Raw genomic sequence first — 17,285 nt, 5'->3', positions numbered from 1 at the left:
CTATTTGTGAGATAATAGCTCAATTATCTTCTCAGTAAGTGCATGAATGCTCTACTTAACATACAAGAATGTTTGGGTCTCCTGAAAATATGGACAGCAAAAAAAAAAAAATAGCCTTTATAATCTTTATAATTTTTTATTTCTTTGGAAATGGTATATAATTTATAAGAAATTTATCTTAAATAGTAAAAAATTTATAATAAAAAGATAAATGTGTAAAATGAAATATTTTGTTATACGTGATTTGTCGTAAGGGACAGAAACTGACTCAAAGAGTCTTAAATAAATTAAATATTTTTCCTCATGTACCTGAAAAACCCGTGGAAAATCAGTGTTGTAGACCCTGCTAGTGGTCTACCTCCCCCTACTACCATTTCTTTTGCTTGCTGGAAGAGCCTGTCTCTCACTGTGGAGGTGAAAAATGACAGATCTGCCCTTACCCAGCCTCCCTTGACCTAGATATGAGCATGTGACCCAATCCTGGCCAGTGAGACATAAGGAGAAGTCAACTTAGGGCCCTTAAAAAACTTTCCTTCTTTATAAAAAGAGAAAGTCCTTAAGGAGAATCCACTTTTCCTTCTTGTCTTTGGGCATGGTTGTGTGAAGATGTGATGCTGCAGTGATTGGACAAGATGTGTGGGCCAAGAGCCCTAATTTGATCTATTGAGTCATTGCTAGAACAATCTACCCCTGAACTCTTTGTTATATGAGGAAGAGAAATGCTCATTGTAATGGAATGCTTTATTTATAGCCCAAAGCATTCTAATTGATACTGCTGATTTCAAGCATCGCAATGTTCAGAAGCTTGAGGGATATTAACAAATATTTATCTGTTTTTTTCACAACTCTTGTTTTCCTCAGTGTTGGCTTCATTATCAGGCTCCAGGTAGTGGCCCCAGGCAGGTTCAGACTAACATCATATTTACTGCTATGGTTTCAGCCTAAGGATAACTTCCTTCAAAAGAGTTCTGAAAGCAGTCCTAGGATTTAGTCAGATGAATCTGACTTGAGTTCTATATCATTTCCTGGAACAATCCAGGATATTACATAGGTGCTGAGGATACAGAATTTCAGAACACAATACCTGTCATCCCAGTCTAGTGAGGGAGATAGATAAAGGGAAATCTGTGATTACAACATAGAAGATAAATGCCATGTGCACTGCGTGTCATGGTTTTACAAGAGAACGGCAAAGGAGAGGCATCAGTTTCTGCCAAAAAACTTTCCAAGAGTGAGTGAGATGAAAACCAAGTTTTAAAAAATTGAGATGATGAGAACACCATGAGCTAAGTCAGAGGGGCAGGTAAACTCTTGAAGCATTTGGCTAAGTCTAGGCTACTTCCAACTCTGCCAGTGGCCTTGGACAAGTGTTCTAGCCTCTCTGTATTCACATCAGGAAATTAACAGGGTGTGGATTGGGAAGTAGGGAAAGGGTGGATAGGACTTTTCCAAGGTCCTTTACAGATTTAGAATCTGATTATTCTATTATAACTTCTTGTTACAAATATCTCCAATTGATACAATAAAGACCTAAAAACGAAGAATTACTAATCTTGATCAATGATGAAATGAAGTGACAACTTACCCGGTTTTCTAATTATTGCCAGAAAAAAAGACTTAAACACTGAATAACATAATTAAAATGATCACATTTGGAAAATGTTCCCCTAAAATTAACTGCCTTATAGCTAACAACTAATTTCCCAGGGATACATTTTACTATTTTTCTCTCAATTGAGTTCTCCAAGAAGCTATGTTGTTAAAGTCAAAAGTTCATTTGGTGCTTTCCTGAGTTGTTTTGTTTTGATAATACATCTTCTGAAAGCTAAAATTCTCTTGGCCTTCCTTTGAGGCTTCAAGGATCCATTCACACTCATTTACCTACATGCTGGAACGTGTTTACTATACTTACTGTGAAAAGCTGAATTACTAAGCCCCTATTGCACCACCACTGCACAGTACAGTGAAGTTCAGAAAGTGAAGAGGAGAAAGTAAGGAAGCAGAAATAATGTAAGGAGGTTAAAGTTGAGGAAAGAAAAGTTCTTCTGGGAAAGATCCTATGGTGACAGGTTAAGAATACCTCAGTCAGATTACTGATCATCCTGAATTTATCACCTATGTATTCTTTAAAAAGAAAGAGAGAAAAAAGAGAGAGAGCATTTCATCTCTTAATACTTTTTGTTTAATAAATATGGATTTAGGAACTTCCCTGGTGGCTCAGTGGTTAGGAATTCTCCTGCCAATAGAGGGGACACGGGTTCAACCCCTAGTCCGGGAAGATCCCACATGCCGCGGAGCAACTAAGCCCGTGCACCACAACTCCTGAGCCTGCACTCTAGAGCCCGTGAGCCACAACTATTGAAGCCCGCGTGCCTGGAGCCCGTGCTCTGCAACAAGAGAAGCCAGTGCACTGCCAACGAAGAGTAGCCACCGCTCACCACAACTAGAGAAAGCCCGCGTGCAGCAACGAAGACCCAATGCAACCAAAAAATAAATAAAAAATTTTTAAAAATCATTAAAAAATAAATACGGATTTATTCTTCATCTTGACTGTTGACTTTGGCCATGTTATCAAAGAAGGACTTTTGCAAAATAACCCCGCCCCGTTTTTTTTTTTTGGCTACACCACACAGCATGCGGGATCTTTGAACCCGTGCCCCCTGCAGTGGAAGCGCAGAGTCTTAACCACTGGACCTCCAGGGAAGTCCCAAGCCCCCCTTTTAAACTTATGTTATTCTAAAATGCGTCTTAATGTTAATATTAACTTGGAATAGACCTATATTTATATACATTTTAAATTCATGATAGAAAACATCTTCCTCTATAGAAATAAAGAAGATTCTCATCTCTTTCCCACCTTCTTTTCACTACTCTAAAACATCAACAGCAATGGAAAATCCCACTGTCTATTACATGGGACAAAAGCTAATGTTTGTTTGACAAATATTGAAAGATTTCAGTTTTGAGGCTTAACATTTTTAGTGTCCTATATTTCTCATTAGCTTTGAAAAATTATGTTCAAGAAAGGAGGAATTTATTATGCTTCTGTCATTCTTTCAGAAATTAGAATGGTAGGAATAGAAATAAGCTTTGAAAATATTTGAAACTGTATAGATCTATTCTGCTGCCATGGGCCTGATTATTCCAAAGTTTGATAACAAATTTATAAGAAAACAATAATACCATACTTATTAACTGTGTGATACATTAATTTGAAAATATTCATTTTGACAAATCATGAGAGGAACGGAATGCTCTATTTGTTTAAGTGATCAAAAAAACTCATCTGGAGGAATAATGGACTTTCTCTGGGAATCTGACATAGGAAACTACGAGAATAGGGCACACACAGCTTGTTTAAAGCACTTCTTTGTGTTTGCTTTTATTGGAAAGTTTCAGCCTTTTGTAGATGAACCCAAGGTAATTATTTTGGAAGACAGAGTGTTCTTAGGTAGTACTAAGCTAATGGGATAGTCAACTTGCTGCAGCTGGTGAAGTGGAACACCCAGGATAGGAAAAGGAGAAATTACTACCATTTAATATGTGTTGGGATCAAAGAACTCATTTTAATTTACCACTCTGCACAAAAGGGACCTCCCCCTCCTCTGAATTCCATGCCATTAGGGGAAGTCTGTTAAGATGTCACTCCGTAAACCCCAGACAGTATTGTTCTAATCTGTTCTTCTCTTACCACTTTGGCTGCTACTACTTGCTATTCACATGCTTGGGCTGCACCTGGAGGGCAAGACCGTGACGGTGACCACTTAAGGTCACACAGGCCTTCCTTTTCTGACCCCTACAACCACCATCACAGACACCCCGGGCACCACATTGCCCTGAGGCCATCAGGGAATTTTTACCACAACTACTGCTTCAGCCATCTTTGGCGCACCACCAGCATCAAAGTTCTCTCTCAAATTAAAAACTTGTGCTCTGTGAAGGATACAGTTAAGAGGATGAAAAGACAAATTACAGATGAGCGTGACATACTTGCATATCACATATCCTACAAAAAAGACTTGTATCCAATATATAGAGAGAATTTCTTAGACTCAACAATAAGAAAATAAACTCTGTGAATCAAAAATAAATAAATAAAGCAGACTTGAATAGACACTTCACCAAAGAGAAGAAGGCAAATATATACATAAAAAGATGTTCAACATCATTAGTCACTTGGAAATGCCAATTAAAACCACAATGACACATCACTTCAAACTATTAGAATGGCTTTAAAAAAAAGACAATGTCCAGTGCTCTGCCACTGGAACTATCAAACATTGCTAATGGGAATACCAAATGGTAGAAGCACTCTGGAAAACAGTTTCACAGTTTCTTACAAAGTCTAACATACAGTTATTATCCCTCAATCGCACTTGTAGGTATTTACCCTAATGAAATGAACATCTATGTTCACACAAAAACCCATACACAAATGTTTATAGCAGCTTTCTTCATAATCAGTAAAAACTGGAAACAACCAAAATGTCCTCCAAAGGGTGAATATTTAAACAAACTTTGGTACATCCAAACAATGGAATACTGCTCAGCAATAAAAGGGAACATGCAACAACTTGGATAAATAGCAAAGACATTGTCCTCAGTGAAAGAAGGCAGTTTCAAAAGGTTACATACTGTATGATTCCATTTAGACGAATTTCTCGAAAAAGAAAAACGCTACCAATAGAGAAGAGATCAGTGATTGCCAGGGGCTGGGGTGGGAAAGAAGGTGGCTGCAAAGGAACAGCATGAGAGAGTTCTGGGGTCATGAAGCTGTCTATATCCGGACTTGGGTGGTAATAAAATGAATCTATAGTTGTGTTAACATTCATAAAACTGTATCCCTCAAAAAATTCAATGTTATTGTATGTTCATTTAAAAAATAAAATCAAAAACAAAACAGGAAATCCTTCAGCACCTCTCATCTTCCTAAAAAAAAATAAATAATAGCCAAGACAATTTAGAAAAAGAAGAGGTACAAGGACTTACTGTACTAGATATCAAGACTTATTATGAAGTCATGTTAATTCAAACAATATAGTATTATTGACACAAGAATAAATAAACCAATGGAACAGACTAAAGCCTAGAAATAAAGCTACGTATATATGGACATATAACATGAAAAAGGTGGCCCTGCAGATCCAAGGGAGAAAGGATGGTCACTCAAATCAATGGTGTTGGGACAGCTTGGGTGTCCTGAAAGAAAATTCCACTATAGTTATATTGTAGATCTAAATATGAGGCAAAACAATAAAGCTTTAGATGATAATATAGGAGAATATTTTAATAACCTCAGAGTAAGGAAAGAGCTTTTTTATTTTTTTTAAATTAATTAATTAATTTACTTTTGGCTGCGTTGGGTCTTCATTGTTGCATGCGGGCTTTCTCTAGCTGTGGCGAGCGGGGGCTACTCTTTGTTGCGGTGCACGGGCTTCTCATTGCGGTGGCTTCTCTTGTTGCAGAGCACAGGCTCTAGGCATGCGGGCTTTAGTAGTTGTGGCACGTGGGCTCAGTAGTTGTGGCTCGTGGGCTCTAGAGCGCAGCCTCAGTAGTTGTGGTGCACGGGCTTAGTTGCTCCGAGGCATGTGGGATCTTCCTGGACCCATGCCCCCTGCATTGGCAGGTGGATTCTTAACCACAGCGCCATCAGGAAGCCCAGGAAAGAGCTTTTTAATCAGAAAGGTAAGAATACAGATATTTTTCATCATATCACGACAGCAAGAAATTGGAAATAATTTAAGTGTTCAATAATTACTGAATGCTTAAATCATAAATGGAAAAATATTACCATGCAAGTAATATTTTCAAATAATAGTTAATAATATGGGAAAATATTAAGAGACAAAAGAATGATCCAAACTATGCGTTAGTTATTGGAAATATATTGGAATAAATACAGAAAATATTATCTCTGGTCTATCAGTCAGGTTCCTGACAGTTACGATTGGCACACTCAGACCAGGTATTTTGTGGAGAATTTAATAAAGGGACTATTTACAAAGATGTAGGAAGGATTTAAAAAGAATAGTTGTTAGAACCCAGAGAGTGGCTATGTGGAGAGGGCCGTCTAACAGAAGCTGAGGCCTTTTATAGAAAGATACAGCCAATCCATGGAGATCTAGCAGGAAGTGAACAAGGAGAATAAATGCCTCAATTTCTCTGTTTTCCATACTTCCAATCTCTGGCTGGTGCTTCCCATTAGCCAAGTCTAATAGGAGTCCAGAAGCCAAAGGGGGCTGGTTAATGCAGCCTATGCAGATCAGGCTTCCAGAGCTCAAAGTAGGGTGGAGAATGGATTTTCAGAGACAAAGGGAGGGTATCTAGGACATCAGGGTGATAGGATACTAGTAATAATGATTTTCTTTTTTTGTAGTTTTTTCCTCTATATTTCAAGAAATAACATATATTACTTTTAAAATGTAAAAACGTGCTATCAAGCCCTAGATATACTTTCTTATTATCTAAACAAAGCATGTGTTAGGTGTTAGCGGGGTATGTGTTTCCAAAGGAGATAGGAAGGTGTAGATATACCCTTTCATTATAAAATCCTTTATCATAGCATTGGAAACAACTCAATGCCTATCAACAATCAAATGGATAAATAAAATGAATCCTGTATGGCAAGGAGTAGAATAAAGCCTAGATACCTTACCTCAGCTTACAAGGTCCTGGACCTGCCCACCTCACCAACTTCATCCCCCTCTTCCTTTTTGCTTTAGCCATTGACCTTCCTGTTCTTCAAGTGTGTCACTTATTCTCCCTTAGAGCCTTTGGCCTAGGTGTTCTCTCTTCCTGGAATGAAGATCTCCTGACCTTTCTGTGGCTGGCTGCTTCTTAGATTTCATCTTAAATAACACCTCTTTAGAGATGGCTTCTTACCACCCAATCTAAAGTAGCTCTCAAATCTGCTTTAATTAGATATATAATATACATATTTTTAATATGTATATATTTTTCATTTCATCCATCATGTTTTCTATATAATACAGTACACAGCATTCATATATATGTATGAATGCTCTACATATGTATACATATATAGCTTATTCATTTATTGTATGATGGTTATTTATAGTCACATCCCACCAGAATGTAACCTCCCTGAAAGCAGGCATTTTGTTGGTCTTGAACATTATCATCTCTACCTACAGTGTCCGGCCCATAATAGATGGTCAACTTCTGTTTAATGAATGTATGTACACCACACATGTCCCTATGTGCAGGGAGGTGGAGAGGAGAGGACCACCAATCTGTTTATCAATGTAAGACCAAATGAAATAAGACAGAACACTTTTAGGTTTGTTTTGAAATCCACTGTTGAAATGGTGATAAGAGATTATTTAATCTTATACAAAATTTCAATAGTAATTTCCCACTTGCCAAGAGAAAATTGTTTGTTTTTACAGAGCCTACTATTTCTTTTGAATGTTAACTACCCAATTATGCCTCAGAAGTTGGTTTATAGCGCTGTGGTGAGTCTGATTCGCCATTTAATATACAGGAACAGATGTTCCATGCACGCCAGGGACAGGGGACTCTGTCCTGCTTTCTCTCGTCTCCCTCCTACAGCCCCACTGACTGCTCTCCACATTGTGGCCACATCCACTCTCCAAACTGCGCAACACAGAATCAGGCAGCACGCTACCAATTTCCTGACATTTGATCGTCATTTAAAAAACAAGTTTAGGCTAATAATAGAGGTGAAATCCTGATACAAGTCTGGAACAATCCAGGGAGAAGTAGAGGCTGAGGGGTAAAGCTGAGGGGCAGAAAACAATTTGCGAGAGTTAAGAGACCAATTTAGAATGTGTTATTTTGAATCTAATTACATGTCCAGTGGTGACTGCTGACCAAGGACTGAAATCTTTTTTTTTTTGTAATATTTATTTATTTATTTATTTTTATTTATTTTTTTAACATCTTTATTGAAGTATAATTGCCTTACAATGGTGTGTTAGCTTCTGCTTTATAACAAAGTGAATCAGTTATACATATACAATATGTTCCCATTTCTCTTCCCTCTTGCATCTCCCTCCCTCCCACCCTTCCCATCCCATCCCTCTAGGTGGTCACAAAGCACCGAGCTGATCTCCCTGTGCTATGCGGCTGCTTCCCACTAGTTATCTATTTTACATTTGGTAGTGTATATATGTCCATGACACTCTCTTACCCTGTCACATCTCACCCCACCCCCTCCCCATATCCTCAAGTCCATTCTCTAGTAGGTCTGTGTCTTTATTCCCGTCTTGCCACTAGGTTCTTCATGGCCTTTTTTTTTTTTTTTTTTCCCTTAGATTCCGTATATATGTGTTAGCATACTGTATTTGTTTTTCTCTTTCTGACTTACTTCACTCTGTATGACAGACTCTAACTCCATCCACCTCATTACAAATACCTCCATTTCATTTCTTTTTATGGCTGAGTAATATTCCATTGTATATATGTGCCACATCTTCTTTATCCATTCATCTGTCGATGGACATTTAGATTGCTTCCGTGAAGGACTGAAATCTTGATTCAAGTCAGTAGAGTGAGAATTTATCTTTTAGGAATTCTACTTAAATAATTCTGAAATTATTTCACTACTAAATTGTGCCTTCTAATATAGTTTGTTTCAGTGGATGTAATATATTTTGTTTCAATTTTGACTGATGTAGTCATTAGGACTTACTGATGATTTTCCTCTTAGGAATTCACATTTAGGACACATAGAAGAGTGTTTAATTTGTATAGGTCCTATTTTCCACAGTAGGGGGGCCTGGAGTGTGAAACAGGAGCTGCCCATAGGGCGGCCCTGGGAAGTGGAAGCTGTCAGGGGTCAATGCAGGGAAGATGGACAGCTAAGAAGTGACGGTGCACCCAGAAGGGCTGTCCAGCTCAGAAGGGGAGAGGACTGAAGTCATTAGCCCTGTGGAAGGGATGGGACAAAGATGAAAAGGTAGGAACGTAATAATACTGGTGGCCAGGAAGGGTTCTAGATACTATAATTTTTTTTTTTTTTAAACTGGGTGGAAGCAACAGAAGGTTTTCAATTTCCTGCGTAAGAACGTTGTGGCAGATACTCCCTGTTACCTACTCAGCAGCCTTTTCCACCTTGCTAGGGGGCAGACTTGCTCAGTTAAAGAGGGGAGATCCCTGGTCTTAGGAAAGATAGGTTTCTACTTCAGGCCTAAGGGTGAATCATGAGACTCTAGACAAGTGTGGTCATCCAGGATTTGGTCAGAAAAGTCCAGTTCTGGGCCCACTACATAATAACACTATAGCTGTAATAGTGACAAATATTCTAAGCCTCATTTTTGTAGTCAACCTTTTTCAGTCATAAGATTGTTGTAAAACAAAACAAAACAAAATTAATTGATGTAAGTGAAATGTGATAAAATATTATTTATTATCTATTCTCTTTACAAACATTCATTGAGTACCATATTTGGGTTGTGCTTCTGTGCTAGGAGCTTGATATATAAAGCTTCAAGATACAGGCTGTAATCACAGGTTTCATCTCTAATGTGGGGAGATAGATAAATATATGTAACTATATGTGTGTATTTGTGTGTGTGTATGAAGTTCATTTTTTTTCCTTTTAAGGATGCTTTCTAGACAAATGGAAGTAAAAGCTCATATAAAAGTTTCATTTTAAAAGACTTCAAAGTTTTGTTCTCATATCAGTGGAGACGCAGCCCAATATTTGTCGTCATTAATATCTATTATTGTAGTCAGTGGGACTAAATGTTTAAGATGTGATGCTGAGGCTCAATCTTTGTTGTGCCATTTGAACCACCAAAGGTTAAATCATCAGTATACAGTTGTGTGTGATATTCTGGTTTGTTTTTATAGATGTGAAAATTAGTAATTCATATGTAGTAAAAATGGTCACTCTCTGGAATTTTAGCTTGCCATAACACACTACTTCATGATGACAGTGCCAGATAAATGAGCTTTCTCTATTAACAAAGAAAAAGGCTTTCGGCTTGAAATTACGGACTGTGCAAAGTAAAGGATTTGTGGATGAATTGAAAATGATTGTGCCAAAACTGAAGTCTTTTAAAGAAGAGAATGAGTTGGAAAGATTGTTCCTACAGCTAAACTTTCTCAAGAGTTCAAGCAGAGCCTTATCTATTTAACTTTAAATTAAAATAGAAAGTGTAAACTATCCCTTTTGAATCTTCAAAAATAAAGAGTCCGAGTGTTAACTCAGTCATTAAGAGTTATTTGGTTCACAGGTTCTGCAATTGGTTGACCTGAAGAGATTGAATTTTAAGACTGGACTGATGAGATACTTTATTTGTTAGCTCTATACCTGTGGAGGCTCAGAAATCACCCACATCCACATTCCCTCTTAAGTAGCCTACTTCTTTTTGAAAACTATCTCACATTCCTACCTGTGTTTAGTTTGATCTTTATAAAATATGTTATATAAATGCTACCCGAAACATGTAGCACTTAAAACCTTCCTGGAATAATTGAGATGTTCTCAACAAAACTGAATAAACAACACAAAGAAGTGGATAAGACTTCTTGAAAATTCATTTTGGCAACTTTATAGGAATTTAAAAACTCTAGATTGCCTTGTTTTTTATATAATGGCCCTACTCTGCTTAATTGGAACCTAATTATTCCTGTTTCTAGATCATTATAGTTCCCTGCTTCCTTCCTTTTCCCCTTTTGTCCTCAGCAAGAAACTAAATGATGTGACTTTTAACATTTTCTTTATGGATAGTTCTCGTTATGAATACGATGGAGACAGAAGACAAAGCCATTTATGGAAACGAAGCTCATGGATGACTGGGTGATAATTATTTCCTGTTGAGTGGTAACCCTGATAAGAGCGATGACCTTGCCCATCATGTTCAACACCACATCTCCAGGACCTGGTATGGGAGCTGGTACCTGATAGATGTTCAGTAGATACTAATTGGATAAATAAACTCATCTCTGTCTTGGGTGTTGTTAATATGCATGACACAGGCTAATTGTATAATCATGATAAAATCACTGTAATAGGAATCATGGAACTTGATTGGCCAATAACTAGATATAACTCTGGGCAAGAAACAAGGCTTTGTTTGTCAGGACATGGATTTTTAATTTTAAAATGAGGATTTTGGATGACATCACTACTCTGAAACTTTTTTGTTAGTTTTGTTTTAGTAATGAAACATATTTTAAAAAACATATCGTAAGTGGAATATCAACACACTTTATACAGCTACTAAAGGCAGAACAAATTTGGGTTGAAACAGGGCCAGAACCTCCCCTGCTTGGCCATTCTACCCCTATTGCTTCCTCTCCCAGGATGAGCCTTGAGTCATCTTTTTTGGAACCCTAAGGCTCCAGAGAATACAGTTTGATCAATGAATTTCAATAACCAATAGCCAATGACTTAGTTATTTTTAATATTCTAGTTTGGAAATTTTATGACCAGCATGAAAAGATGTCATAGTGAACAAAGAACACACAGTTCTCAATAATAGCTGAAATCAAGCTCTAGCCCTGCATTACTGTGTAACTTTGTGGTTCATTTTCTTATCTATCAAACAGACTATGCTGCTTAATAGTGGTGTGCTGATCAATGACCAGTTAACCTAGGAGATAATTGTTCTGGTTACCTATTGCTACAAAATAAACTTCCCCAAATTTTGTTTGCTTGACGGTATTCAGCTGGAAATTTTGGGCTGGTCTGGAGGGTCCAAGTCAGTTTCATTCACATTTCTATTTCCTTGACAGGAATGGATTGCTGGGAGCCTGGACTCAGCTGGGACTGTCAAGTAGAGTGCCTACTCCAGGCCTTTCCAGCATGGCAGATTCAAGTCAGATTTCAGTCAGATTTTTACATGCTCAAGGCTCTAAGAAGAATGTGCCAGCAAACAAGGCATAAGCTATGTGGCCCTTTATGACCCAGCTTTGGAAATCACATAGCATCCCTGTGCCAATACTGTATGTCTGAAAGCTGTCACAAGCTTGTCAGATTCTAGGGGAGGGGCTAAGACCCCACCTCTCAGTGGGAGGAGTGTCAAAGAGTTTGCAGCCATGTTTTAAAACTACCAGAGTTATTCTACTCTTCAGTCTCTGTCTTATTACTGCAGAAGTAAAGGAAAATTGGTAGGTGTGAGTAATATATTTCTCTCCACAGTCTTAGGAGAAGAATATTACAAGGGATTCTACACTTTCTCGAAAATTCCATGTTGGGATTAAATGTACCACACCAAGCCAAATGACTACTGGGTTTCTTGAGTTCCATGCTTCAGGCAAGCCTCAGACCTGTGCAACAGAATGTTTTGGCAGAATTCTTTACCATTGGTATCATTCACTATAAACAAGGCTTCTCTAGTTAGGACATACTAAACCACTCAACCATTGCTTAGATAATGGAAACAGGACATGCACATTTGGAGGACTGCTTCTAGAATTGCGATTCTAAGAGTTCCTGGCATGTAGGTTTTGTTATGCAACTAGAACCATTTGGATATTTTTTTCCTGCCTCCCAGTAATATTAGAAACAAATAAGTTGAAGTCATAGAATGTATGTTGTCTGGGGAAACAAACTGAATGCACTTTTGGACACAACTCTTTTCTTAAAAATGTCTTATAGCGTGGAAAGAGAATGTGAAAGTGTTTAGGAGGCTAAATTTCTTATTTTCCTTTGTACTGATAAATGGACTTGGCTGGACTTTTTCTACACAAATGAAAGGTAACAGGGAGTATTGTTTCACTATCAGAAATGATCTCTTTTTTTAACCTCTGTTAACTCTACACATTGCCTGGAGAATTCTTCTCCTAACGTGGAATATATAACTCAAAATTTTTAAAGACACATAATGGAAAATAATTTCAGGAATCAAATTACATTGGTGGAAAACTGCCACAGAATTGTTTCACAAAACTAATGAGAGAGTTAGTTTTAAGAACCAAGAAATATGAGAGATTTTCTTAGTGTCTTGCACAAGACTGCTTTATACCAAGTGGATGTGCAGTCGATAAGGACATAAGTACCAAAATGTCTCTCCTAATCATCACAGTTGTCTCTAAAATTAACAGTGCAGGTCAAGCCCTTTGTTTACATGAAGGTAATGGGTCAACTAGAGTTCTTGCTATCCCTCAGAGAGGTAATAATAATTATTGGCAGGTGCTGCAGTATTATTATTTAGATAACTTGCCATTACTGAAGGGAAGGGAGGGCAGTGTTCTGAAAGCTTGGGGCACAGAGAAAGTCACTGTGGCTAGAGCCAGGAGAACTGCTGGGGTGGCTGACCAGAGAGAGGCATCAGGAAGGGAACCCTGCACCTCAGGAGGCAGCACTGGGATGCTGTGAGCCAGACGCGCAGAAAGGAAAGCTGGGGTGAGGAGCAAGGTGGAGGGGTATACCCATGAAAAATGCTGATTGTGCTGTTTTGTATAAGGGTGTGCCTATCTCTGTAAGCGTCCTGGTTAGGAATATAAGATATAAAATAAATAAATAATTCATCCACAAATCTTAAAATATAAAATAACCTAGTTAACAACTTGGTTATGGTTAACTTAATCTCTATTCTTCAGCCTTACTTGGTAAAGTGTTAACAAGAGTGTAAAGATTCAATGAAATGGCACACCTGGCAGTGTCTTAACACAAAAGGAGTTCTTGATAAAATGATAGTTGTGTCATTAGAAACAGATAGCCCATCCAATTGACTAATTTGAGGAGCATTTTGTAAAGGAACTCTTTATAAAGGCCTGGGAAGGATGTGGAGAAACCCCAAGCTTAGTATAACTGTACTATTCACCTGAGGCCTGAATAAATAAGAAAAGGGGGCATTTACCAGAACCTGGAGACAGAGAATAGTTGGAAAGGGATGCCCAAGAAGAGCTGGGACTTTCAGTAGACGGATGAAGCCAGTGTGTAGCAATCCCACAGGAGGGAGCTGGGGGAATAAATAATCCAACTGGAGCCAAAGAGTAAGGGAGCTCACTGATGACATCCATATGGGTCAGCCTCCCAGGGGTACAAAGCAGGGTGCATGGAGAGTGGACTTGGAGGGGCAAATGGAAAAGGGACTCAGCATAACCATAATTATAACTATTTTTTTCCCCATTATTCCAATATCTAGTACCAGAATCCTCAACACTTAGCACAGTGCCTGGGACCTGGATTTTCAATAATAATCTGTTGAATGAATGAATAAATTCCCCACCCATGATTACATCAGTTAGGAATTAAGTCAGGTTGATATTAAAAGAAACCCAACTACAGTAGCTTAAAAACACAAGAGTTATTTTTTACGTAAGAGAAATCTGGAGGCAGATTTCCAAAGAGGTAGTATTTTTCTGAGTACATTTTTAGCTTGAATAAAATCTGCTATGACTAAGGAAGAAGGTCAGCATTCTCTTGATCAAATAGGATGGACATCAAAGCCCAAATTTTCTCACTTGAGAAAAGAGAGTTATGGCAGAACCACATAAGTTATCTCCCTTTATCTGTTTCTTAGTCTGAGTCTGAACTAGCCAAATAAACTAGTCATCTGCAACAACTATCTGGATAGTGGAAGAGAAATAAACAATGACTGGGGTATTGTGTGTTTGTATATGTGTGGGGGGGGTATCTTCCATTTTTAATTTTCTAAACCTCTCCCCACCTCACTTTTTGTGCAGCTCACAAACCAATCATGATACTGAATCAAATCCCAGCTTGTTCTCCCAAAATAGTTCTAAAAATGGCCCAATCAAAAATGGCTTGATTGAATTTTTGTCTTTAAATTTAAAAAAATAATAATTGAGAAAAAAAAATCAGAAAAGTACAAAGGACAATACATCAAACTCTCATGTCCTCACCAGTTACAACAGAAAACATTTTAAAAATACTTGCTCCTTTTAAAAGTAAAACTTATAAAACAAAATCCCCCTCTAGACCAAAGCCAAGTGTGTGAGAAAACTGGACAGGATGCTAAGGGCAGGGGCCTTTGCCCAGGATCTCTTCCTGGGTCTCTTGGGAAGATAGCCTTGTAAGTTTCCCACATACCAACATGGAAGTTGGCCATATCAGTGTGAACTGGGAAGTTCTCTCTCTGGGAGATACATGCAGGAAGAAGGTTTAGCTTTCCAGTGCTCTTCTAATTTCTGCATGCCACTGATTGGGTCCAGGGTTTCCGGATAGAGGAGGTGGGGGATTGGGTCCAGGGTTTCCAGATAGAGGAGGTGGGGAATGGGGTGGGGGGCTGGGGGTCAAATCAGAAGATTACCCTGTGGAAGTCAGCAGGCCTGGGAAGGATGATCTTATAGTAGAGGCTGTGGGATCAGACTCAAAGCAGAGCCAGCTGGGGGCTACGGGAGAGACCCGGGAGGTCCTGAGCACCATCGAGTGCTAAGATAAGACCAAGTCAGCCTGGTAGCACCACTGGGCCAGACCACATTAAGACCAGATGGTAAAGGACACCAGTTGCCAACTTCAGCTGCAGTGCCAGAGGGAAGGCATGACCAGGCAAAAAAGAGAGATGGCCAGCAAGGGTCCAAGTCCCTCCCACTGCATTCTACCACCATTAGATGGCTTAATCTACCCTAATCAGATGCTATTCGTAGAGCACTAGGGTAAGTCTGAGGGATGGATCATTTTACTCAGTCACACAAAAGATACTATTTGAAACTATAGATTGAATGTTATTACTTTAAAAAATATGCTTCATTTTTATAGTAAAATATTGACATGGTCCATAGATTTATACAACGTACAGAAAAAACTCTTGCTTTCCCATCCACCCCATTTCTAATCCCCCAATAGCATTCCTCTCAAAGAACACAATTTAAATTGGCTTCTTGTGTATCTTTCCAGAGTTTCTTTATGCTATTACTAGAAATGTTAATACATATTTTTAATCTTATTTTTTCATTTTCTTAAAGCAAAGGTAGCATAACTATTTTTGACCCTTTTTCCCAATTAAAATGTATCACTGGGATTTCTGTATCAGGACAGTATATGGTGTACCCATTCTTTTGTTTGCTTTTTTGGAGAGTAGTGTAAGGATACTTCATAATTTATTCAACTCTTTCCTTATTGATGAACATAGATAAAATTTTGCTATTATAAGCAATGTTGCAATGAATAGCCTTACAAATATGTTATTTTGTCTACATGCAGGTACATCTTTAACAAAAACCAAGCGAGTTGAAATTTAAATAAATGTGTAAAGTGGATGGAAACATTTATGCCACAGAAGATTGGAACATTGCCAAGTCTAATTGCCCCAGGCACCCAGTGAGAAGTATCTTTTAGGGGATCAGATCAGTTAATGGAGAAATAAAGAAGCAACGTAATCTTGGTACATTTAAGAATTTTGTTAGTAAGTTGGCGACTCTACCTCATATCCATAGATACATGTAAGCAAACATTAAAAATAAAATTGGGCTCATAGTCTACACACCCTTGTAACAGTTGCAAGACAGCGATCCACTGAGGCCAGTCCTGAAAGGATTTACAAAGAATGACAAGGAAATTGTCTTGAAAATCTAAGAACAGGGGCCAGGTTAGGGCAGGTTCCTGTGCAAAGGGCTGGAGTCTGGATCTGGAGCCCAGGCATCTGCCAAGAACCCCACAGCAGGAGCTGGAGTCCCTGCTGCAGAGCTGCGTTGACAGCATGGTTGGCTGCCCTCCATCTGCCTGTTTGCCCCGCCTTCAATTGCTCTGTCTACTTATTCTTAATTTTTGTTCCCTCATAGTTTCAGTTTACTACTTCTTACAGCAGTTTCTCAATCTTTAATCTACCTTATTGCCTTTTAACTGAGCTCTCACTCTTATTGTCTCATGATTTCTGGGTTTTTAGTACAAATTTCAAACTTTGCCCTGCTGTGTTTCATCCAGCGCATACAGACAATAGGTTGCTGGCAAGTCTACTAATTGGCTACCCTTGGATCTGTTACTCTCCTGAGCCAATCAACAATAGTGGAAGGAGGAAACGTAGTAAAGCAAGGCCCCCCTGCCTGGCTGCAAGAGGAATGGGTGGGGCTGTTTCCCTCACAACGGGGTGTGGTCAGGGCAGGCGTGTTAACATTTCCAATACATAAAATCATGGTAACATTTTTCCATGTTGTTTAATATCCCCACGTGATTATAAATAACTGCATAGTCATCTATCATATGGAAATTCTGTAATTTATATTATGAATTCCTATTACTGGACATTCAGATTGTCTTAAGTTATTTTGATAATTCTTTTAAAATAAAATGAAATGAAGCCAGGTTTAAAAATCCCTCAAGCTGACAAAAACCATTTAAGCCACTTATGCAAAACTAAGTGGTTCATTTCATGAACGTAAGTGAA

The 17,285-nt window shown here is 38.4% G+C and overlaps 1 protein-coding gene and 1 long non-coding RNA gene across 2 annotated transcripts in view; both read right to left on the bottom strand.

Moving 5' to 3' along the window:
• Positions 1-17,285, bottom strand: part of LOC309643168 — a 385,106-nt gene that overhangs the window by 215,154 nt on the left and 152,667 nt on the right. The gene's annotated exons all lie outside the window — the stretch shown is intronic.
• The window catches only part of RTKN2 (rhotekin 2), a 196,721-nt gene that overhangs the window by 149,021 nt on the left and 30,415 nt on the right, over positions 1-17,285 (bottom strand). The window lies entirely within an intron of this gene.

The sequence above is a fragment of the Balaenoptera physalus genome, assembly GCF_965194825.1.
Source record: "Balaenoptera physalus genome assembly, chromosome: 14".
NCBI lineage: Eukaryota > Metazoa > Chordata > Mammalia > Artiodactyla > Balaenopteridae > Balaenoptera > Balaenoptera physalus.
This window is presented reverse-complemented; position numbering and strand designations above follow the sequence as displayed.